Source organism: Podarcis cretensis (genome assembly GCF_951804945.1).
Source record: "Podarcis cretensis genome assembly, chromosome: 3".
In the NCBI taxonomy this organism is placed as follows: domain Eukaryota; kingdom Metazoa; phylum Chordata; class Lepidosauria; order Squamata; family Lacertidae; genus Podarcis; species Podarcis cretensis.
The window spans coordinates 27,254,139-27,272,974 of NC_137172.1; the positions used below are offsets into that span (position 1 = coordinate 27,254,139).

Sequence of the window (18,836 nt, forward strand, 5' to 3'; positions counted from 1 at the left end):
GTTGTTGTTTAGTAGTTTAGTTGTGTCCGACTCTTCGTGACCCCATGGACCAGAGCACGCCAGGCACTTCTGTCTTCCACTGCCTCCCGCAGTTTGGTCAGACTCATGTTGGTAGCTTCGAGAATACTGTCCAACCATCTTGTCCTCTGTCATCCCCTTCTCCTTGTGTGCTCCGTCTTTCCCAACATCAGGGTCTTTTCCAGGGAGTCTTCTCTTCTCATGAGGTGGCCAAAGTATTGGCGCCTCAGCTTCACGATCTGTCCTTCCAGTGAACACTCAGGGCTGATTTCCTTCAGAATGGATAGGTTTGATCTTCTTGCAGTCCATGGGACTCTCAAGAGTCTCCTCCAGCACCATAATTCAAAAGCATCAATTCTTCAGCAATCAGCCTTCTTTATGGTCCAGCTCTCACTTCCATACATCACTACCGGGAAAACCATAGCTTTAACTATACGGACCTTTGTTGGCAAGGTGATGCCTCTGCTTTTTAAGATGCTATCTAGGTTCTTCTCTTTAGTGGTCTTAAACATTGGGGCATAGGAAGTTGCTTTATATTGAGTCCACCTACCTTAGTATTGTCTACACTGATTGGCAGAGGCTCTCTAAGGTGTCCAAAAGAGAGTCTCTCCCAGCCTTACCTGGAGATACTGGAAATGAACTTGAGACTTTCTACAATAAAGGTAGATGCTCTACTACTGAGTTACAGCCTGTCTCCTAAACCGCTATGATTTTTTTTAAAAAATGGAATTGTGGTCTGCAAATACAACCAAACAAATGAAAGAAATAAAATAGGAAGGAAGGTCCAAGAGGAGAGATTCAGAGGCAATTCCCAACCAAACCTAAATGGATGGGTTAAAGGACAAGTAATATTATTAACTCAATTTTTTATGACCACTACTACTGTGATAGCATGGAATGCTTTCTGGAGACATACAAATGGCCAGGAGAAAACCACCCAGTCCATCAAAGGCCTGCATCTCTCGATGCTGGAGATACAAATCACTTTCTATGGCAGCTCACCGTCTTAAGCCCAATTATCTTTCCTGTGGCTCACTCCATCTCTCTCCGCTGCCCCAGCTCCCTCTTGAACTGATGTTTGTGGTTTACATCTATTACTGACTCTGGGACACACCCCTTTGCTGCATGACCTGACAGCCTTGCAGAAATATATTCTGCTTGGTTTCCCACCTCCGACATTGTATCGCTTCTCCCTCTTCAATGTCAGCTGGGACAACCTCTTGTTTTCAAGTTGTGGTGCGGAAGAGGGAAACACACAAAACAAAACCCTGTTCAGCAAGAAAATGCTCCTTGCAGGATCCTTCGGTGGCTCAGAATATGCCGCTGAGTCTATTGCACACCATATATATATATATATATATATATATATATATATATATATAATTGTGGAAAAAGGAGGAGAGTCCTTAAGGTAGCAGTTAGAAGTCTTAACAACCATAAAAATCTGCATGTAAAAACTGTAATGAGTGCACTGCAGTCTGGGTGTAATGAAATGCAACTCAAAAGGGTAGGTAAATATTCAATCAGTTTATCTAAATATAATATAGTTTATCTAAAGGTAATATTGCTGTTTTGCCCTGTCCCATTTTATTATTCCATTTTTAAAAATATTAAAGCCCTTTCACTTTTTTCATTTTGGTACATGAAGTCATTTTTGTTGCATCTTTGCACGTACCTTTTCATTATTTATTATTACATTTACAGCCCAGCTTTCTCCCAAAGAGCTAAAAGGGGCCTACAGATACCTCCCTACTCTCTGTCTCATCCACTTCTCCACTTTATTCAAATCCCCATCCAGCCATGAAGCTCACCAAGGTGACTTTGAGGCAGTCACTGCCTCTCGGCCTAACCTACCTCACAGGGTTGTTGCGGAGATGAAATGAGAACAAACACTCAGACCTTGGGTTTCCTGGAGAAAAGGATGGGATATAAATGCAACAAACAAACTAGTGCTCTTGTCCAGGTCTCGCTCAGGCTTCTGTGGTGGCCAGGAGTGCATTTGCACAATTAGGACCCATTTGGATGACTGAAATGCGTTCTGCATGGGGCTGCCTTGAAAAGTGCCCAGAAACTTTAACTGGCTCAAAGACCTGTGGTCAGATTGCTGACTGGGGCTGGTTATAGGGAGCTGGTTATATAACTCCCTTATTAGAACAGCTCCACTGTCTATAAAGCCCTACACGGCTTAGGTCCAAGCTACCTGAAAGACCATTTTCCCTCATGTGAACCTGCCCGGGTTTTTAGATCTTCAGGGGAGGCCCTTCTCTTGGTTCCACCACCCTAACAGACAAACTTGGTGGGGATGCAGGACAGGGCCTTCTCAGTGGCAGCTTCCAGACTCCCTCCCTGAGAAGCTAGACTGGCTCCCTCCCTGTTGTCCTTTTGTTGTCAGGTGAAGACCTTCTCATTCCAACAAGCTTTTGGGAACTGACTGCTGTTGCCATGCTGTTTTTATTGTAATTATTTTTATGTTCTAAATAGATTATATATATATATATATGTATATAGTTTTAACTCTATTAATGTGTAATTGTTTTTGAATGGAAACCCCCCCCCCCCACTATTTTTGTATTTGTAAGCTGCCTGAGTCCCATCAGGGGAAAATGTGGGGTATAAATAAATATATAATAATAACATAATAACCTATTAGTTATGAAATTAATTATAAAATGACCATTTATAAAACTGCAGATAAACATATTGGGACCCTAATAGCCTACATTTTACATAATGGGTGCGGGCGGAGGCTGGATGGAATCCTGTGTTTCTGGAGATTCTTTCTGTGAAGTTGTCTGATAAAAGACTTTAATTGAGATCATTTCAATATGCAAATATAGCCTGGGCCGTCACACAGTTCTAATGCTACGGCTGAAAGTACATATCCCAGCCTAACAGCTGTGCTTCTTCCATGCTTCCAGCTTCCTGCACAGGCAGCTTATCGCAAGCAATTATCTTACCCAAATAAAAATGGAAATGGAAAAGTTAAATAAATAACATAACATTTTGATGGAATCACTGTAATGTACTTCTTGGTTAACAGTACCCCTGACTTTTGGACGGATAGGTTTGTTAATGCACTTGTCCTTTCCTTCTGCATCAATCTCACTAAATCTTCACACACATTGCAATGATGGATGCCCAGCTGTCCCAGTCCTATCTTACAAATAAGCCCTTCAGAAAACCAGAAGATCAGAAAAGGGATCTGAATCCTCCTCACTCGGCTTCCATCTGCTCCCACCTTTAAAATGCTTGGGAAATGTTTGAACCAGAACCAGTGTTAACGAAAACTAGATGGCACGCTTTGACTACAAGGATGAGCCATTTTACATGCTGTTGTCTTAGTTTACTGTTGCTTAAAAGAGAGGTGGGGAACTCATGGCTCCACAAGTGGTGTTGGGCTTCAGCTCCCATCAGCCCCAGCTGTAGTCCAAAAACATCTGGACTGGAGGGTAGGGAAGTAAGACAGGATCATTTTCCATTCCGCCCTGTATTTGAAGAAGAGAAGAAGAAGAGTTTGGATTTGATATCCCGCTTTATCACTACCCGAAGGAGTCTCAAAGCGGCTAACATTCTCCTTTCCCTTCCTCCCCCACAACAAACACTCTGTGAGGTGAGTGGGGCTGAGAGACTTCAGAGAGAAGTGTGACTGGCCCAAGGTCACCCAGCAGCTGCATGTGGAGGAGCAGAGATGCGAACCCGGTTCATCAGACTATGAGACTACCACTCTTAACCACTACACCACACTGGCTCTCGTGTCCATTCTGCTCCAGTTCATCTTCCACCAAATTATGTCACTTACGTTATTTGTGTAATTATGCTATTACATAAATGGGTCATCACAATATCCCGTCCCATGCAAAGGAAATAAAATGCAACAGAGGGGACAACACAATCAATTATGTATTGTTAGCAGACTGCAATCAACAACAACTGAAGGTTTTCATTGGATTGATTCCTCTCCCAGACATGGGACAAATAAGTAAACATTGGCAATCTGTTTCTCTCCAGCATGGATGTTCTCCCTGGTAAAAAACAAACAACTTGAACTGGGAGACCCAAGGAAAGAGGAGATGACTTGCATCACGCCAAACTTCCAAAATGGAAAAGACAAATAAATAGCAGCATATTTTGATGGAGTCATTGCAATGTACTTCTTGGTTAACAGCCCTCAGACCACTGGACAGATAGGTTTCTTAAATAGACTTACTCTTTCCTTCTGCATCAATTTTCACTACACATTGAGCCCTGCTCAGCTTAAAGTTTCTGAGAGGCTATATGGAGTTGAGGTGACAAGCAGCCATCACCAGTGGCTCAGAACCTTGGGCATGGGGAAATCAACAGGCAGTGATTTGGGAATGCTTTGGGGGACAATGTCCACAGGGGAAGCCCTCCCTGTGTGGGTTCACCTTCTCCTATTCCCACTCCTTATTCACTTGCGCTCCCTCTGTGTCCAGGTTGTACAATGTCCCCAGAGGAAGACCATGAGACAAATGAAAGTGGATGATCTGTCTCTTGCCCCTTGCCCCTACTCATATGCTTGTAGCAAGAGCAAGAAGGAGAAGCCACAGGGGCAGCAAGCTCCAGCAATTGGGAGTGGAGTCCCTGTATGGGTGAGGGCCTTGTCATGTGACCATCAAAGCCTACCCAGCTCATGCTTTTGAATAACTGAATTCTATTATTGTGCCTGTTGACTGGCAGTAGTAGGAAACCAAGAAAGGGGACACAATCCTTAAGAAATGTACCCCTGTCCTCTTGTACCTTGAATCCCGAATGCCTTGGTACTTGTACGTTTTGGCTCCTGAACGCCGCAAACCTGGAAGTGAGTATTCTGGTTTACAAACATTCTTTGGAACCTGAATGTCCAACAGGGTTTCTGCAGCTTCTCATTGGCTGCAGGAACTTCCTGCAACCAATCAGAAGCTGCACTTTGGTTTCTGAATGTTTTGGAAGTCAAATGGACTTTCGGAATGGATTCCGTTCAACTTCCAAGGTACGACTGTATGGCGCTCTCTCTCCCACCCCCCAGTTGCCTATCCTGAAAATATACAACTTATTGAGTTAGCAACAGCAAAGGACCCCAGCAGTAGCAAAACTTTTGTAATATTCACAATGCCCCTACTCTGTATGCTTACAGTGACTAAGTTTCATGTTCATCCATTTATTCAAAACTATCCAAAACAGAGGTTTAGTGTCAATCACATTTACAAACACCACTGTCTCGAATAATTAAAACAAACAAAAAAACCCCTCTCTCTGAGTTAATTTCCCACTACACCCAGCCAGTAGGATTTATGCAAACTAACAGAAATCCTTTGCAGTGTAAGGTTTACACTTTCCAATACTTTGCCACACCATTTTTACCAGTGGATAGGGTGAAAAAATGGAAACCAAGGGTATTCAGTTTTGGACACCACTTTGTTGTGAACCTTGCACCAAATATTTAACCATTATCTATTACAAGAAGATAAGAATAGCCCTGCTGGAACAGGACAGTTCCTGGCTGAAAAAAAGCCCAGGTCTGAAGTAAACGCAAGGACAAAACATGCCAAACACCCGAGTAACCTGTTTGCTGATGTGGAACCTGCCCAATATTAGCCCAAACCAAAAGGTTTCCCACCCCTGTTTTAACAAATGAAAAATGTCTGGCAAATGAAGGAAGAGTGATAGTTGCCAGCTATGCGTAGGGCAGAGGTTTCACTCCTGGTTGAAGAGTTCCCTGAAAATCAAGAGGGTGTCTCTGTTTGCAGTCTACGATGAGGGTTGTGAAATTCAGGGGGCATTTGGGCTCACTCTCTTGGCAGTGCCGCTCCAAGTTTCTTGCTACATATTGGTTACTGAATATGAGAGGTATTTCTGATGCACTCTTGTGCCATATTCCATATTGTACACCCCTCTTTTGAGAGATGCATTCCCAAGAATGCCGTCTTGTGTGAGAGGAGCCTGTAGGGTCACACCATGCTCTGTGAGATCAGAAGCTGCCTTTTCTCCTCCCAGTTCAATGGAGCATCTTGAGTTGCGTGTCAACTTTGGCATGCAATCTACCCCATTAACAACTTCAGTAAAGGATCAAAGAGTCAAGTCAAAACTCCGAGGTGGCAGGTGGAGTGAACACAATGATGTGAATGCAAAGACACTCACCTGAGATATGGGAGTAATGGGGCAAAAGAAAGGAGAGCAATGAACAGATTTAAACGCAGAAAGGGAACACAGAAGGGAGCCCCCTTCCCTGCAAAAATAATTAATGAATGGAAGGAAAAGTCGAGGTGAAAGGATAAAAGATGGGAAATAAAAGAAAGAAGGTGGATAATATAACTGGAAAATGTGTGTATGTGTGTGTATCTGGGGAGCTCAGATATAAGAATATGCATTTTTTAAAAGAACTTGGAGACAGAAGGAAAAGCCACAGGGAAGAAGATGTAATACAGGAGAGAAAAAATCCTTTGTGACTATATAATGGCTAGCATGAAGGGTTATTATTATTTTTAAGAAAATTCCGACCCTACCAACTCAGCTGTGACCATACCTAGGTGGAAGGTTTGAGACACTGTTGGGCAACATCCTTGCTGCTTTTGTGTTCCTCTGAAGAGCTTCTTGTGTCCCTGACAACTTGTTCTAATTGCTTAAGTTCAAACACTTCTGATGTTCGATGTGGTTGTGAGCACTTTCGAAAAGGTGGCAGTGGCAAGGCCTTCTCTTTGTGATATCCATTGTCCTTCTGTTGTCAGAAAATGCTAAGGGATGTCTTTTGTATTGTGTGAGGAGAGATTGTCACAGTTTGACTGGAGCAATTTCTAAGCAGAAACAGCATCAGGACGCAGGGATGGAGGGGAAAGGATGATAATGGCAGAGTGGTTTCATTGGCTGTAACCTTTTGCATTGAAGAGAGTGGAAAGCCTGAGCGCGTTAAACCAACACTGTGTCTAATTTGGTACCCTGTCTCTGAATATTTCACCACAGAGATGAGCAACCTGTGGCCCTCTAGATCTTGTTGGACTCAAACTCCCATCAGCCCCAGACAGCATGGCCAATGAACAGTCTGGCTCCCAGCCCAAACATGCAGACAGAGGTTCTTATTGCAGGAAAGAGATCATTATTTGAGCAAGTAATGGTACAGGTTCCACAGCAGACACGGTGCTCAGCAATCACAATTTAGGACAGGGGTCATCAAACCTTTTCTGCAAGGGGCCGGTCCACTGTCCCTTGTGGGGGCCCGGACTATATTTTGAACCCCCCCAGCTCTCCCCTCCCTTCTCCATAGCGCAGGATGAGCCCCAGTGGCTGCTTAGCTGTGTCTTGTGAGCGGCAGGGGCTGGTGGCGGCGGCGGGACAATGAGTGGCCTGAAAGGGCTGGCTCCGGAGAGGGGCTACTTAAAATGGTGCTCAGCCAACCACAGCTTAACAGAGCCCAGCCCCCTTCCTCCTCTAGGCAGGGCAGGGAGAAGCCAGGAGGAGGGAGGGAGGGGGCACCGCCGCGGTGTGTGTGAGGGAGAGGAGGGGAATGGCGCAGCCCAAATGATCAGAATCCCCATGCCTATCCACGTGGCAATTCTTGGACCATCCGTGGGCCGGATCCAGAAGGCAATTGGGCTGGATCCAGCCCCAGGTCCTTAGTTTGCCGATCTATGATTTAGGAGTTCAGGACCACGGCAAGAAGTGAACGAACTGGATGGAAGCAACAAAGATGTCCCAATAAGTTCCTCCACTCCTTCTACCAAGCCATTAAAGATGAGGCAGAGTGCAATCACTTGCCAGACTTTCTCGCCTTGCAGGAATGTTGAGACTGCATGAGCGTGCTTTGTGGCTGGGTAGGTCCACTCTCTAGGTGACAAAGATGCCACCTCCTGATCAGCCTTCCGCTCTCAACTAATTAAATCCCTTTCTGCTCTGTAGGAAGGTTGGACCGGTAGGGCCAGCATCTCTTCCCTCCTTCCAAAGTGGTTGAAGTGGAAAGGGGGGAATTCCCCCTCTTCCAAACCAGGTTTCCACAGTTCAGCACCCCTTCCATTTCCTCCTGCTCCTGCTCTTCCTCCTCTGTCAGTGCCTGCCCGTCCAAGACTGATCTCAACTGTTTTGTGTAGCTCATGACAATAAAAAGAGCCACCTAGATCTGTTTATTAGACCATCTGATTCAGCATCATGTTTTCAGAGTGGCCAACAAGATGCCTATGGGATGCCTATACAGTGGTACCTCAGGTTAAGTACTTAATTTGTTCTGGAGGTCCGTTCTTAACCTGAAACTGTTCTTAACCTGAAGCACCACTTTAGCTAATGGGGCCTCCTGCTGCGACCGTGCCGCTGGAGCACGATTTCTGTTCTCATCCTGAAGCAAAGTTCTTAACCTGAAGCACTATTTCTGGGTTGGCGGAGTCTGTAACCTGAAGCGTATGTAACCTGAAGTGTATGTAACCCGAGGTACCACTGTACTTTCCTTCACCCAAGGATCACAGGGTAGTTTACAATATAAAAACACAGAAATACATACCACAGGAACAAACAAAACAATAGCTCCCCTCCGCCAGAGTTTAAAAGGAGTGTTTTCGCCTGGAGCCTAAAGTTATGTAACAAAAATGCCAGGTGAGTCTCCCAGGGCACAGCATTCCACAAACAGGGACCCACAGCAGAAGAGGCCCCTTCTCTTGTTCACACCCTCCATGATTGGAGGAGGCACACAAAGAAGGGCCTCAGATGATTGCTGCATCCAGGTTGCTTCATATGGGGAGAGGCACCAATCAAACCCCAATGCCCAGGAATCCAGAGGGCTTCTTGTATTTCAACAGTATTTCTGAGGGAGGAAGCCCTGCAGCAGAAGCAGGTTGAGGATCTCTGGAGGAATACAACTATTGCTAAACATGAAGCATGAGAAGTCCCAGTTTTCATACAAAATATTCAGGGATCATAGTGCCCCTGCTGTAAACAGGTTCCGTTTGAATTGTGCATTCTCCATTCATACTCTCCTTCTGCATGGAGAACAGCAGGAAACATGGCAGTCCCAGCCATGTTTTGTGTTTTCCTGCCTATATGCTGAGCACTGTGAGGGGAGGGTTTTGTAGTGGAACAGAAGCAAGGGGGAGGAAATGATGCTTCCCCCACCTTCTGCTTTCTCTGTGCACCAGCCACTTTCCCTCAAGGCTCTGGAGGCTGAGGGGAAGTGCCTCAGCTAACTCAGTGATAGAGTACAGTGGTACCTCAGGTTAAGAACTTAATTTGTTCTGGAGGTCCATTCTTAACTTGAAACTGTTCTTAACAGGTACTATTTCTGGGTTAGGGGAGTCTGTAACCTGAAGCGTCTGTAACCTGAGGTACCACTGTATCTGTTTTGTCTGCAAAACGTCCCAAGTTCAGTCCCTGGCCAACCATGTTTATAAGGCCAGATTCCCTAGTTGTGCTCTAGCCACTGTCTGCAGCTTTCCCATCCCAACTGCCCCCCCCCCCAGAAATGACTCATCTTCTTTAAAATGGGAGACAGGCACCCCTTCAGGCTACGTGGGCAGCAATGGAACAGGTGGGAGAGCTGGATGTCTTCTCACAGAAGAGTTCCTGTTTGTCCTTGTTCTTACCTGTTTGAACAGCTTCAGGAAACCTTTATACTCCCAAAGGGATATTGTAGGCACCGTTTTTCCCCCTATCTAGCTGTCTTTCATGCTCCAATTATTTCTTAAGCATGGTGATCACAAAAGAAGTTTCGTCCACAATGGCAAAATGATTCTTAACTGAATGGACTATTGTAGGCTGCAAGGGTCAGGCAATGTCAAAAGTTGGCTTCTTCGCCGATCCCTCCCTCTTCCAGTGCAAGACATGTGCAGAACCCCATCCTTCCCCTCAGCTTGCTTTTATCTTTGCCAATAAACCTTATAAATATATACAGGCAAATGAAAGGTTGGGTCTGTACCTGGCAGTTATGCAGTAGACTAGGCACTGGAGGCAAAGTCAAATATCTGGATTGCTAAATGGCTGGGAATGAAGACAAGTTTGCAAATGCTAGTTTCAGATATAATAATAATAATAATAATAATAATAATAATAATAATAATATCCTACCCATCTGGCTGGGTTTTCCCAACCACTCTGACCGGCTTCAACAATCAATAGCCACCAGCTTTTCACAATGCCATATCATTGTTAAAAAACTCTGAATGCTCACAAGGAGTGGAAAAAGTGATTGGAAATAAAGGTGAGTCAAGCAGAGCCATCCACGTTAGCTGCTTCCTAAAAACAGTGATGGCCAATCAGAGTTCCCTGCATGATGGCATCACGGGCAGCAAAGGAAGCCAATTCAGTGTGAAGATAATACCTATTCTGGAAACCAAAACGGCAACAATAGATGTTATCTCCACTTTGTTCTGCATAATGTGTTTAGGACAGAGGTGGGGATAACTATTGTAAAATGAGAAGAGATAACGTTTTACAGATATCAATATATGGGGAGCAGAACAGAGAGATGTGTAAGTAAATATACAATTGAGTCTGCTCTCACCTACTCATAAACCCCAAAGATACAAACAACAAGCTTTTCGTTCCACCTGTTGGCATATGTTGTAAAAAGGTACAACAAAGAGAACATCCATGGGGCTCCCTGACAGACTGCAGGAGTTGGCAGATGTTTTGCTAATTAAAAAGATTCAGTTAATGAAACGGCACCAACGGCAGACAAAGATGCAGAACTAGCACACACGTGCACACATGCTGTTAACCAGGCAGCACCTGCTTGCTAATTGTTTTAAAGCTGCTGTCAAAGTAAAGTCTAAAACAGAGGAGAGAGTGCAGGTTCTTCTTTCCTGAACAAGTGGAAGTCCCCGGGTCTGGTCTGATGGCATGTGAGGCCAGCACCTTTCTGAAGCTAAGCAGGTCTGGGGCTGGTCAGCGCCTGGATGAGGGACTGCCTAGGGACCACACCTACACTGCTTTCAGGGCTAGACCAGGCACCAAATTGGTGCTGCCCCCCTCTTGCTTGCCTTGCTGCTGACCTGGGCCCACTGGGGCCTCACATGGACTGCCGTCGCCTTTGCAAGTCTTCTGCAAGAGGCTCATGAGAACGTAAAAGTGCTACTGGATTTGGCCAATGACCCATCTAGTCCAGGATCCGGTTCTCACAGTGGGAAATCCACAAGCAGGAACAGAACACAGTACGGTCATACCTCATGATGCATCTGCTTCAGGTTACATGTTTTTGTGTTGCAACCTGGAAGTACTGGAATGGGTTACTTCCGGGTTTCGCCACTCGCGCATGTGCAGAAGCGCTAAATCATGCCGCGCGCATGCGCAGACACAGTGCTCTGGCTTGAGAGGAGGGGTCCATTCTCAGAGCAGTGCATTCTGGGTAGGGTGGTCAGAAGTTTGCTTTGCCTCAGTGGCCATTTTCTCATAGCACAGCAGGGTGGAGAAGGAGAGCTGCCACCGCTGTGGTGGCAAAAAGAAAGAGAAAAAGAACCCGAGGAGGCCTGAGGGACAGGCAGGAGGAAGAAGAATGAGGTGGTGGCAGTGGGTCCTCTTCTTCAGTCAACTCAGCCTCTTGCACTGGCCCTGTTGGATGGAAAAAAGGCTGGATAAAATCATAAGAAAAACAACAAATCAATAAGACTTCCAAACAACTCGTGGGAACCATATTTTACTTCAGGGAGTTTTCAGCTTTTTAATGTAGTCTACCCACCAAGGCAATATTCTGGCATTTTTAGAACTCCTTTTACTCCCTGTAACAATTTGCATCTGATTTTGTGTTTTCACCAACCATGGCATCTCTGTACTTAGGAGAAAAGAATGATCTAGTTATAATGAGGCAAGCTCACAGATCACAGAAGTGAGTGCTTGCATGGAGCTTGACCATCCAGCATCTGCCAGAGGATCTCCGCAGGCGATGCCCTTTCAGGGCTGAGTGATCATGCCACTCAGCAGCCAGAGGATTTGTACTGGGGCAGTGAGGCCAAAGGACTGAGGTCACATCCACTCCATACATGACTTCCTCCAAAGAATCTGAGAGTGCCCACTTGATCCACCCCCTTCCGATCTATCTGTCCATTCCCCAGTCTACTGGCCTCCTTCCCAGCCTCAGACACTTCTTGAGGTCCCATTTGCACTCCCCCCTCCCTCTAGGACCCTGCTTGGGGTCTACCGTCACCTGATGTCATTTTGTCTGTGAGGGGTATAAGAGGTAAGAGAGATAAGGATCTGGCCCACTGGCCCAGTCCTGTTCTAATAGTTTACCTGCATTTCCCCCATTCCACCCAACAGCAGCCCAAAGGAGGTAGGAGACATTGTGAAGGGCTAAACCTCCTCGATCCCTGGCCCTGATAACATTTCGAGCACTTTCAGTCACTGTTGAAGTAAAAACAAGAAACACTGTGAAATCAAATCACAGATCTCTCGTGCAATGTGAGGTTTGTTCCTAACATGTCACAGGCTTGTTTCCTCTGCTGTCTGCCGCAAAGCAGAATATGTTCCCTCATAATTTGCCCTCAAGTTAAATATATATAAAAAATATACAAGTATTTGGTAACTAGCTTGCTCCAATGCATGTTTATCCTCTCTTGACAAGCTCTGATTACCAGGGAGGCCTTAAACCCCCTTATTATGTCTTTTCTCAGTCAGGCCCGTGAAATGTTAAAAAACCCTGCTATTGAATAAGCGTCTCACAAACGAGACATTAATCATGCCATTGTATAAACCAAGCACAGGGGAGGAAGAAATGAAAGTAAAATGCTGAAAACACAACCTTTACACTCTCGCGCATAACCATTTCTGATCACTGAAAGTGACGTTTAACTTCTCCGGCTGTCACTCCTAATTTTTGACAGGGGCTGTAAAACTCTTGCAGCGCTTTTAGAATTAAGGGTTGTTAACACAGAACTCTGTGTGTGCAGGGGGCTTCCCAATCTTTTCTCTAGAACAGGAATCCCCAAATTCTGTTCTGTTTGAGAGGGAGCAACTCCCCTAAGTCAGCACATACGGGGTGTTTTCAGAACATTTGCTTTATTTATTGTGCCCCTTTTTGTCTAGAGAACTCAAAGTGGTATACATGGTTCTCCTCTGAATTGAATTCCCACAGCAACCCGCACTGACTGAAAGGCAATGGCTGGTCCACCATCACCCAGTGAGCTTCATGGCTGAGCAGGCGTTCAGACCCTGGTCTCCCTCAATGTTGGGCCCCCTCAATGTTGAAGGAAGCTGAGCATGGAGTCAGGCACAGCCCAGTTCAGCGGCTGACTCTTCCTGAGCGCAAGAGATGAAGCTGTGCTGTGCTGGGGTCCATGCTCTGCACGCATGACATCACACACAATGCACGCCAGGCCCCCTCATACTTAGGCACAAGACAGCACCTCTGTTACTAGAACAGAAGGTCATTCAGTGTTGGAAGATTCAGGACAACCAAAAGGGGCACCTTGCACATGGTTAAACAATGGAACTCACTACTGCAAGATGGAAGGATGGACATTAGGCAAATTCATGGATAAGATTATCAATGGCTGCTGTGGACTACCTCCGGTATCAGATGCCATTATGCCCCTGAATACCAGTTGCATGGGAAGATGGATTTGAAGAGTGCTGTTGTTTCTGATAGGCATCTGCTGGGTCACTGTGAGGACAGATGCTGGATTAGATGGGCCTTTGGCCTGATCCAGCTGGGCTCTTCTTATGTATGCCATATGTTACATTTTCACAGGCAAAAATCGGAAGTTTTTACTTACATCGATGCAGTGCATACATCACAGCTGTTGGAATGCAGCCATCAGCCCCAATCATTTTTACACAAGGAAACACCAGAGCAGTTACTAGCCACAATCACTTCTGCGGTCTGAGGCAGCAATGATCCCATACAATTGATGTTATGCTTTTAATATAACTCTTCAGCATGCCTTGCAAAGTTTGCATGCACTTAGTAACTGCGGATTGGTTTCCACTCCTGGTGGTGCTATCTTCTGCAATGGCAGGTTCTGAAAGCAGAAACTGACTATTCTGTGAATGTTGAGAATCAGATGCTGTCGGTGCAATTCTTTTACTGCCAGAGACATGAGAAAAAATATCAGTAAGACTCACCTTGTCTCTTCTGTGCTGGATCATGAAGTTCAGACTCTTGGTCTTGTGGCTCCTCAGGCTACAGCTGATATTTCCGCTTTCCCCTGTAATTGCCATGCTGGCTGGGGCTGATAGAACTAGATGTCCAACAAGATCTGGATAGCCAAATGTCTGTAGTGTAATGTTTTGTTTGTATGTAACCTGCTCTGGAACCCATTGTTGAAGGTTTAGAATTTTTACCAATCAACTAAGGAAGAGCTAGATGGTGACTAAGCAAGGACAGGAGATAGCTGTGCAGCTTAGAACAAAGTATGTAAATTTCATGGACATGTTTCATATGTCTAAATAAAGGGCTTCCCAGCCTATTATCTACCTTCTTAAAGAAAATTAGATAGATAGGAGTGGAGTAAATGTTTGTGGAACTATGCTACTTCAGAATATCCAAGGCAAAACAAACAAACAAACAAACAAACAAACAAACAAACAAACAAGTAAAAAGTCTGCTCTAGAATGCTAAGAGAGAACTGCAAGCTAGGAAAGAGCTGCAAACATAATGCTCTGTAAAAGAAACCTAAACTCCATCTTCACTCACAAATCATATGGGAAACAGGAATATAAATATGAAAAATAAATACAGTGGTTTAAGAACAGTCTGGTTTAAGAACGATTCGGTTTACAAATGCTGCAAAACTGGAAATAGTGTCCTGGTTTGAGAACTTTACCTCAGTCTAAGAATGGAATCCGAATGGTGGAAGGGCACCACTGGTGGGAGGCCTCATTAGGGAAAGCGCACCTCGGTTTTGGTTTAAGAACAGACTTCCAGAACAGATTAAGTTCGTAAACCGAGGTACCACTGTAACATTTACCTAGTGCAAAGGGTCAAAGCTTCTAATGTGCTGCCAAAGTCAAGTCCTTCAGCAATGCCTGGATATGCCTGGAGGCACAGCTAAGCAAAACTGTGGCAGAAGAACCATGCTTATGTGGAAGAGAGATCTTTCAGCTCAACCCTTCACAACGTGTGATCTACAAATGCAGCTGCAATACAAATATTGGTGTCTACCAGGTGCTGGAACTGGAATAAGGAACCTGGGGCTCTCCAGGTGGTGTTGGACCCCCATCTGCCCCAGCTAGGGGATTGAAAAATCTATCACTTTCAGTCTCTCCCAGTTTCTCATTTTTCCAGGCTGAATTTCTGGCACAATGTTGCAGCATCAGTTTGTTGTTGTTGTTTAGTCATTTAGTCACGTCCGACTCTTCATGACCCCATGGACCAGAGCACACCAGGCACGCCAGGCACTCCTGTCTTTTTAAACCCATGCATCCGTTTGCATGGGTTTTTTAAAAAAAAATATTTAAGAAAGTTCTCATGAAAAGGTGTGATCATTTTAGCATATATACAGATTTTTTTGTATGCAATGTTGTATGAGAACTGGGGCCCCTGAATTCTGAGTAGCTCCAAGACATGAAACTATTTCCTCTATGTTCAAGTCTTGGTTGACCACAAACTTGACATGAGCCAACAGTGTGACGCGGCAGCTAAAAAAGCCAATGCAATTCTGGGCTGCATCAATAGGAGTATAGCATCTAGATCAAGGGAAGTAATAGTGCCACTGTATTCTGCTCTGGTCAGACCTCACCTGGAGTACTGTGTCCAGTTCTGGGCACCACAGTTCAAGAAGGACACTGACAAACTGGAACGTGTCCAGAGGAGGGCAACCAAAATGGTCAAAGGCCTGGAAACGATGCCTTATGAGGAATGGCTAAGGGAGCTGGGCATGTTTAGCCTGGAGAAGAGGAGGTTAAGGGGTGATATGATAGCCATGTTCAAATATATAAAAGGATGGTACATAGAGGAGGGAGAAAGGTTGTTTTCTGCTGCTCCAGAGAAGCGGACACGGAGCAATGGTTCCAAACTACAAGAAAGAAGATTCTACCTAAACATTAGGAAGAACTTCCTAACAGTAAGAGCTTTTTGACAGTGGAATTTGCTGCCAAGGAGTGTGGTGGAGTCTCCTTCTTTGGAGGTCTTTAAGCAGAGGCTTGACAACCATATGTCAGGAATGCTCTGATGGTGTTTCCTGCTTGGCAGGGGGTTGGACTCGATGGCCCTTGTGGTCTCTTCCAACTCTATGATTCTATGATTCTATGATTCTAAGTCACTATGCTGCTCTTTACTTGGGACATACTGTAGATGTATTGTGGGGGACAAGTGTGTAGACGCAAAACTGACTTAGTCTGATCTGTCCATCCTGGTGCACTGCCAAGCCATCTGCCTAGGGGAACCCAGGCTTGGTATTCCAGAATCTCAATTCCTCCCGTATTTCAGCTACAAAGGTACAATTAAAGTGGGAAACACAATATGCTTTGTAGTGTAATCCTGAACATTGTCTTTTGAACTATGCAATCAATTGTTTAATTAGCAATGTCAAATTCCTTTCAGCTGGACCAAAAACTAAGCCTTAGCGCTGAAACCCCTGAAAAATATCAAATGTTAATGTGAGTTTCTCTTGTGCTGCTTCTGTGTTCTTTGAAGGAGCAGCGCCTTTGTTCTAGAAAATAAAGCCATACACTCCATATACAACAACTGAAGTCTTGTATGCCCTACCTTTCAATGAGTAAACCTTGGAGAACAAAGCGGAAACCCTTCGTCTTTCATCTGTCATGGGTTCTCAGAGAGAGACCAATGGCTGTGTTCTGTTTTTTTTCTTGAAAAATATTATTAAAGGCAGGCTTTCTGAAGGGTTGTTTCGAGCACATTCCAAGCAACATTTTAGGACATCAGAATATATATATATATATATAGTCACATTTAAAAATTAGCAACTTTTAAATCTTTTAAAAATCCAGTGCATACTTTTGGTGAAGCTAGGCCAGAGATGATAACTGTTGTGTAAAGAGGAAGCGTCTGTTAGTAGGATGCAGGGATGGGGAGAAATTCGGTTCACTTCACTTCACATTTTAATGTGAACCTACCTTATTTGCATCTCCTAAAACAATCAACTACCAAAAGCACAGCTATCCTTCAAAATTTGTACGTCTCCCAAACTGACACTGCAGTTCCCCAAACAAAAAGTATACATATATAGGCACAATAATGCATGTATTTTTGGGGTGTGTGTGTGTGTGTGGAAACCGCTACAGTATATTAAGCTAAAGTGCTAAACCGCTAAACCGCTACAGTATATTAAGCTAAAGGGGAGAAATGTGCCCTGAAATGCTAATTAATTTTTAGGAAGTCTTCTAAACAAATGCAAACTGATACAGAAATGTGCCAATTGGATTTAAGATTGGGGGGGGGGGCAGACACCTTGAAGCACTGGGAGAAACAGAAATGGACATACTTTATTAATTTACTTACTTTAATAGGAAATTTATAGACTGCTCTACAGCCAAAAGCTACTGAAAGGTATACAAAAAGGTAATCGGGCCTAAGTTGTTTAGGACTTTGTACACTAGCACAAGAACCTTGAACCTGGCAGCAGAAGAAATGCCAGTTCAGGCCTTTTAGCTCCAGCGTCATCTGTTGGTGGGTGCCTGTCCCCACCAGGCTGGCTGCTGCACTCTGCACTAGCAGAAGCTTCTGGAACAGACCCACAGCAGGTTGCAATATTCTCTGGACTTTCCCTGCCACTGTTTGCGTTTCTCAGCCTCCAGATGTTTTTTTCCTCTTTCTTTTGCGGGATGGGGAAGATAACTTTTCTGATTTCAGATGAGAGATACTTCCCTTATCTCTCCCATTTAGCTTATTAGCTTTGGTCTTTGTTTATTCTCAAAATGCAGCTCACTCTTTGTGTTGTTTGCAGATGTACAAAGAAAACAGCCAGCCAGCTCTAAGTTTCTTGAATGAGGCAGCCTGGCACCACAGCTTCAGAGCACACTGGGAAACAGCCGATATTAACAGCCCACATGACTGTGAGAAGAGTTTTGTTTCCCTGCATGCCTACTTACGTTTAATCAGAAGTTTGTAGCTGTTGAGTGGCTGCCTCTGTTTTTCCTTGGGTTGAAAAATGTTTCTCACACCCCTCGCTCCCCCAGCATGGAGTTTATCTGCAAAATGTACTCGAAGCATATATAAATCTGTATCTAAATGTGCTCGGCTCCTTAAGAACTCCTCTTTTCCAATTCTGCAAAAACCTCCCCCTCCCTCCTCGCCGCCTTCCCCTATACTGGTTTGGCAAATCCAACTGACCTTGGCATGTCTTCTTCCAACACTCGATATCAGGAAGCTTTATAAAACTCATATCTCAGAAGTGTCTGACATTACATTACAAGAGGATCTGTAAACCTCAGCAAGATGACAAATGTCTTTTTTAAACAACAGACCAAGACTTCATTTAAATTAGTAACATGGAGATTAGAGGAGCTCTCTCGGGCTGCGCGGCAGCCATGCCGGGACTCGAGAAATATCAGTCACATGAAAGCTGTTAAATCTGAGATGGAAAATAAATCAAGGAGCCTGTAAAAACTGTCAGCGGGTCAGGGAAGTTTATGAACTCTTGCTGTATCTCGTCGTAAATCATAAGAATAAGCTAAAACTGAGAAGAAAAATGTTCTCTTTTGTAATCTAATGCTGTCTGTTAAGGCAATAAAACTCAAATGAAATGCATGCATTGCAATTTTGAGTTGATACTTTACATTATTACCAAAGTGAAGGGAAGAGTCTCAAAGTTATAAAAGTGAGACAGATGAGAGGTGGGCCTCCAGCTTCCCAAGTCACCAGACCTGGGTCTTCATTAGCATATGCCCAGAAAAAGCCACGGTCATCCTCTACACGCCTCCACTCACCAGTCTCCTTAGCTGTTTCTCTTGAT

General features: G+C 44.5%; 1 long non-coding RNA gene across 2 annotated transcripts; it reads right to left on the minus strand.

Annotated features, from left to right (window-relative positions):
• Positions 1 to 3,190: 3,190 nt before the first annotated feature.
• LOC307212065 lies at positions 3,191 to 18,468 on the minus strand. Of its 2 annotated transcripts, XR_013836789.1 has the most exons (5): positions 18,215 to 18,468; positions 14,047 to 14,196; positions 12,217 to 12,327; positions 11,447 to 11,538; positions 3,191 to 3,503 (listed from the first exon to the last, which is right to left on the minus strand). It is a non-coding gene; the product is annotated as an uncharacterized lncRNA (long non-coding RNA). The 2 variants fall into 2 exon arrangements; XR_013836788.1 differs by lacking the exon at positions 12,217 to 12,327.
• Between the last annotated feature and the right edge of the window lie 368 nt (positions 18,469 to 18,836).